This window comes from Podarcis pityusensis (genome assembly GCF_964106645.2).
Source record: "Podarcis pityusensis genome assembly, chromosome: 7".
NCBI classification, from domain to species: Eukaryota; Metazoa; Chordata; class Lepidosauria; order Squamata; family Lacertidae; genus Podarcis; species Podarcis pityusensis.
Genome location: NC_138031.1, coordinates 31,343,678 through 31,350,363, shown reverse-complemented (window position 1 = coordinate 31,350,363; position 6,686 = coordinate 31,343,678). Strand labels below are relative to the sequence as shown.

General features: G+C 52.5%; 1 long non-coding RNA gene across 1 annotated transcript in view; it reads left to right on the top strand.

The window, feature by feature from the left end:
• Positions 1-381: 381 nt before the first annotated feature.
• The window catches only part of LOC308481419, an 85,632-nt gene continuing 79,327 nt past the window's right edge, over positions 382-6,686 (top strand). Inside the window, exon 1 of the long non-coding RNA XR_013988660.1 lies at positions 382-411. This is a non-coding gene — a long non-coding RNA (uncharacterized lncRNA). The remainder of the gene's footprint in view (positions 412-6,686) is intronic.

The window sequence follows — 6,686 nt, the reverse complement described above, 5'->3', positions numbered from 1 at the left end:
ATGTACTTGGAAGTAAGTAAGTTAACCATACAGTTACTTTTTAATGGGTGTCTGATCTTCAGTTCCTGAATAGTAGGAGGCACACCTAAGCCTCTTTGCAATTTTTTCACATTCTCCATTTGGAGGAAGGGGACATACTTTAATATCCACCCACACTTAGTATTTGCAGAAAATAACTTCCAAGGACTTCCTGCTCTCAGACAAACCAACCACAGAAAAGATACAACCTGGTTGCTAGGGAACAAGGAAAGGCAAACTGCAGCGATTCCGAAGACTATCAGGAAAAGTGCACTAAAGGAGAGAAGGAAACAGCAGCTCTTTAGGACCCCAGGGTTCCTGTTGCCGGGTGTCCAAGCAATTCACCCATCAATGGCAACTATGACTTGACCCACTGGTTAAAAGCATTGCCAGGTCAGTGCAGCCAGGCTGTCTCATTTTGCCTAGAATAGTACTTGCATATTTTGTTTCATAACTTTCTTTTCAGGAGAGCTAGAGACTTAAAAAAATAAAAAATAAACTCAGAGTGGGAGGCTGGGTCCTGCCTGAGGTTGTGTGATAGGAATTTTGAGGTCTTAGATATATGGTAATGTTCATAAGTGTACTGTCAGGGAACTGACATCGGAGCTAGAGGTGGAGGCAAGGTTCCCAAGCGATGCTGGAGAAGGGCCCAGCAGGGAGAGAGGCAGCTCATCAGCTGGGGAAGGAAATCAGCGTAACACCAGGGAGATGGGGGAATCGGCGAGGGGGCTCCAGGACTCCTCGCCGGAGACCAGCGGGGAGAGTACGGGTCCTCCGCTACCCACACCCTCCCTGCGCAGAAGACTTCCGCGCAGGGAGAGTAGAAGGAGACTTGGCGTCAAACAGCTTTTATGCTGGAAAAGGTTTAAGAAATGCCCACTGACGGATTCTGCTAGCGACTGAAACAGCCACGAAGTGAAGGGCTGTCCAGACAGAAAAGGTTTAACAAGGCAACCTAGCCAGGAGTGGCGGCAACTTATGCACGAGCAACCCCTATATTTATTACAGGATGGGGCCAGGGAATGGATCAGGCCCCTAATGGCAACGCAGAATGCCGCCTTGAAAGACCTGAGGAAATTCTTCCAGGCGATGGATGCGATGTATTCCAGTGATGTGCAGCAAAGTGTGACTTGGCGGGAACTGATGAGTTGTAAACAGGGGAACCAGTCAGTTAGAGACTACTGGTCGCGCTTTGCCATGTTAGTCCACCGACTCGAGTGGGAATTGGACTCTGAACCCATTCAGATGTTGTTTGAGGAGGGGTTGTCCCCAACGGTGAAGGACGAGCTTTCCCGCACGCCACGCCCGCAGTCGATGGATCAGCTGACCAAGGCTGTGCTTGCGATTGGCGTAAGACAGGAAGCGCGGGCTCAGGAGAAGCGTGAAGGGAGAGGAGAACGTTGCCATGACTACCGCATTCCTGAAATACTGAGGCAGCCTTCCCCGCCGGCGGAGCCAATGGAAATAGATGGCGCGCGCGCGGGGGGGAGGTTTCAAACTCCAGTGAAGGTCGCAAGAGGGAGGGAAAGGATTGGAAAACCACCAAGAAGTGTTTCCTCTGCCAGCGGCCAGGACATTTTGCCAGGGTATGCCCTCAAAGAAAGGCCTGGCAAGGGATGGTGGGAGCTGCTGGAGGTGAGGAGGAGGGGGAAAGGGGGCAGGAGCAGGGAAACGCCAACGCTTGGCTGCCACTCAGCGGGCACAGCAGCCAGGCCAGCAACCAATAGAAGTGCCCCAGCCAGACCCCCCCAGGGCGGCTATAGCCATAGAAATAGTGCTAGAACTCCCGAATGGGCACCCAGTCAAGGTGAAGGGGCTGTTGGATTCAGGCAGTTCCTGCAATTTCTTCAGCAAGGACTTCGCCCTAGAGCACCAGCTCCACCTGCTGCCCCTGGATTTTCCCTTGCAAGTGACCACCATTGATGGCAGGGAGCTTCTGGGAGGGGAAGTGACGCACCAGACCCCACCAATGAGAATGAGGGTTTCCAGGCACACGGAGACCATTGCCTTTCATGTAGCCACACTGGCAGGATCCCCAATAATATTAGGGATGAGCTGGCTGGCACTACATGATCCAGTAGTGGCATGGCATCAGCGGATGGTCACCTTTGGGTCAGCTTACTGCTTGGAACACTGTCTAGGGGGGGGGAACCCAAGAATGACTGTGGCCAGGGTGGCTGGGATAGTTGTGGAGCCGAAAGGGGAGGTGCCACCACAATATGCTGACCTGCAGGAGGTCTTCAGCGAGAAGGAGGCGGATAGACTACCACCCCATAGGCCCTTTGACTGCCAAATCAACTTGCTCCCAGGGGCGCAGCTGCCGGTGGGTAAACTGTATGCCATGTCGGACAGGGAGATGAAGGAGTTGCGGGAATTTATTGAGAAGAACCTGAAAAGAGGTTTCATAAGAGAATCAAAGGCGGTGGGGGGCAGTCCGGTGTTCTTTGTGGACAAAAAAGATACTAATCAACCCAGGCTCGTTGTGGACTACTGGGCCATCAACTTGGTGTCAGAACCCGTGACCTTCCCAATGCCCAGGATTGACGACATTTTAACACGGGTGAGGCAGGGGAAAATTTTTACCAAGCTGGACCCCAGGGGAGCATACAATTTGATTAGGATGAGGGAGGGGGACGAATGGAAGACCACAATGTTCACACCTCTGGGGGCCTTTGAGTACTTAGTTATGCCATTTGGATTACAGTCGGGCTCCGCCTGTTTTCAAGCTTTCATGCACCACGTGTTGGGGTCCCTACTGTACAAGAACTGCATAGCCTTCTTGGACGACGTCTTAATCTATTCGGACGATGAGAAGCAACATGTCAGAGACGTCAGGGAAGTGCTAAAGAGACTGCAGAAGCACCAGTTGTGGGTCAAGCTGGAAAAATGTCAGTTTCACGCCAGGGAAGTCGAGTTTCTGGGGTACAAGTTGTCAGACAAAGGCCTAGCTATGGACCCAAGCAAGGTGCAGGCGATGCTGGAATGGAAGGCCCCCAAAACCCGGAAGGACGTGCAGAGGTTCCTAGGGTTCAGCAACTTCTACAGGAAGTTCATCAAGAACTTCGCCCACTTGACAGCGCCCATCACAGATTGTCTCTGTAGCAAAAAGAAGTTCGTCTGGACAGAAAGTGCCCAGCAATCCTTTGAAAGACTGAAGAAGGCATTCGCTTCGGAAGAGCAGCTCCTGCACGTTGATCTGGAGAAACCCATGAGGCTAGAGACCGACATGTCCGACAGAGCCATTGGTGTGGTTCTTTTGCAGCCAGGGAGGAGCAAGCAGGAATGGAAGCCGTGTGCCTTTTTCTCGAGGAAGCTGAGCAAGTCGGAGCAAAACTATACGGTGTATGACCGCGAACTGCTTGCAATCTATGTGGCGTTTCGCCGATGGAGACATCTGCTAATAGGGGCGCAGCACAAGATCCAGGTTTGTACTGATCACAAGAACTTGGAATACTGGAGGACCGCACGAGTACTCAACCAGAGACAGATTCGATGGGCGCAGGAGTTCTCCAAGTTTTCCTTCGAGATACGATACGTGCCAGGAGAGGAAAACGTAAGAGCAGATGCTCTCTCCCGGAAGCCGGAGTACATGGAAGGAGAGGGACCGCCGGAGATCCGACACGTGATCCCCGAGGACCGATGGGTGTGTGGGGGAGCCTTGGTTGGGAAACGAGAACTGGCCGGGCTTACTAGAAATGACGTGTTCACTCAAACTAAAATCCGGGAACTCCGAAATGGAAGAGAAAGCCATGGGGGGTTTGAGGAAAAGGAAGGGGTGCTGTACTATAAGGGGGCGCTGTATGTACCGGGGGAGACCCTGAGGGGGAAGGTACTCAAACAACTCCACGACAACCCCACAGCTGGGCACTTTGGACAGCACAAAACCATGATGCTCGTCACCAGGCAGTTGTGGTGGCCAAAGGTGAGGGAGGATGTACGGGAATATGTACGGGGGTGCGACCGCTGCCAAAGGGCAAAGGGGGAGAGGGATGCCCCCGCAGGGTTACTGGAACCCTTACCCACTCCGGGAAAACCCTGGGAGGTGGTGTCCATTGATTTTATGACAGATTTGCCCAAGTCCAGGGGGAAGACAGCAGTCATGGTAGTAGTCGATCTACTGATGAAGATGTGCCATTTCATAGCTTGCTCACATGCGGTGACAGCAGAGGAGACAGCCAAGTTGTTTGTGGATCACATCTTCAGGTTGCATGGAACTCCATCGAGGGTAATTTCGGATCGCGGGAAACAATTTACTTCCCGGTTCTGGAGGAAGCTCATGAGCTTGCTGCAGGTAGAGGTGAGCTTCTCGACGGTGAGACATCCGGAAACCAACGGACAAGCAGAAAGAGCGAACAGTATACTCCAGCAATACCTATGCTGCTACGTCAGCGAGAGACAGAACAATTGGGTAGAGAAACTAGCGCTGGCTGAATTTGCGTACAATAACGCTGAACATGTGTCCACGGGAATGAGCCCGTTCATGGCCAATTTTATGGGTGTCACCCCAGGGCCTTCCCGGGGAGTGGGGAGGAAGGGTGGAGTGTACCTGCGGCAGAGCAGTTTGTGGAAGAAATGGAGGCCCTGCACCAGCAACTTAAGATGAACTTAGAACGGGCCAAGGAAATTTACAAGAGGCAGGCAGACAAGCACCGTAGGGAAGGGGAGACCATACGGGTGGGGAACCGGGTGTGGTTGTCAACCCAAGGGTTACCCTTTAAGGGGGGGTGCAAGAAGTTGCAGCCAAGGCGGCTGGGACCGTTTGAGGTAACACAGCAGGTGAACCCCGTGGCATTCAAGCTCAAGTTGCCTGACAGCATGAAGGTACACCCGGTGTTCCATAGGTCCCTACTCTCACCGTACAGGGAGGGGCGGGAATTCCCGGGGCGAGAGGGAGAAGTCACCACACACCCGCAGATAGAGGAGAGGGAACACCACAACCTGGCCACGGAAATACTCGATTCAAGGTGGCGAGGGTGCCAGGTGGAGTATTTGGTAGCTTGGGAGGGAGAACCCGGGTCGGAAAACACGTGGGTTCCTGCGGAGGCAATCATTGACGGGTATCTTGTGGAGGAATTCCACAGCCTGTTCCCGGACAAACCGAAACCACTAGCGAGATTCTGGGAGGAGCAATTTGGAACCACAGACGATGAAGAGGATTTTGTGGGTTTTTCTGCCTCCGAAGAGGAGGGAGGAGAGGCTTCGGAGGAAGAAGAATCAGACTGGGAGGCCCACCCCGCGGGGAGAGATCGGAGCGGGTGGGGAGCGGGTTTTGAATCCTCAGAGGATGGCAACAGCTCCTTCCGGGGATTCCCCGCATCGTCGGCCGAGGAAAAGGACGAAGTTGGATCAAAAGGTCGGGCCGGGGGTGGAGGGGGTCCTGGGGGGGAGGTGGATGTCAGGGAACTGACATCGGAGCTAGAGGTGGAAGCAAGGCTCCCAAGCGATGCTGGAGAAGGGCCCAGCAGGGAGAGAGGCAGCTCATCAGCTGGGGAAGGAAATCAGCGTAACACCAGGGAGATGGGGGAATCGGCGAGGGGGCTCCAGGACTCCTCGCCGGAGACCAGCGGGGAGAGTACGGGTCCTCCGCTACCCACACCCTCCCTGCACAGAAGACTTCCCCGCAGGGAGAGTAGGAGGAGACTTGGCGTCAAACAGCTTTTATGCTGGAAAAGGTTTAAGAAATGCCCACTGACGGATTCTGCTAGCGACTGAAACAGCCACGAAGTGAAGGGCTGTCCAGACAGAAAAGGTTTAACAAGGCAACCTAGCCAGGAGTGGCGGCAACTTACGCAAGAGCAACCCCCATATTTATTACATGTACCAACCAAGCACGTACATAGATCAGCACAGGAAGACCAACCTGGAACCATTTTGATTCCTAAACTGAGCAAATGTTTTCTCTGCAAGGTCAAAGTGGGAAACCTCCCATTGTCTCTTTCCTCACAAATACTGTCTTAAGTGCACATTTAAGATATGAATAGGGTGTGAGCCTGTGACTTGGCCCAGGAACTAAGTATTTATCATTACAAAAGACTAACCAGGCTCCCCAGGAAATCCAATCAAGTAACCTGCCAGACAGGAGATAAACAACGACAGGAGAAAAACAACATTCAAATTTCTGTTTTAGACCGCCTTTTCTGTGATGTAGGTATGATGTATCTAGGGGGTGGTCTTAGGTTACACCCCTTCTGTGATGTATGTGTGATGTTTCTGGGGGTGGTCTTGATCTATAGGGTGCCAATTTCAAAAGTCTTTATAAGGCCTTGTGCGCCATTTTTCTGGGTTCCTCCTCTCTCCTGCGGGTGAGGGGAGCACCCTGTTGCAAGAGATCAATAAAGATCAAACTTACTAGCTGCTTTGCTTCTCAGTATTCTGTGGTTGGCCTCTGTTATCTTCTCCTACCAATAGGGAACCTATGTAAGGACTCTATATGGGCTCTTGGATACCCCATAAGGGAAAAGGGCAATTTTTGTTTACAACAGTTGTCAATGAAAGCTTTCATGGGTGCTGTAGCACCCGCAGGCACTGCACTGGCTTCCCCTATACAGTCGGTAGAGCACGAGACTCTCAGGGTCATGTGTTTGAGCCACACATTGGGCAAAAGAATTCCTGTATTGCTGGGAGATGGACTAGATGACCCTCATGGTTCCTTCCAACTCTACAATTCT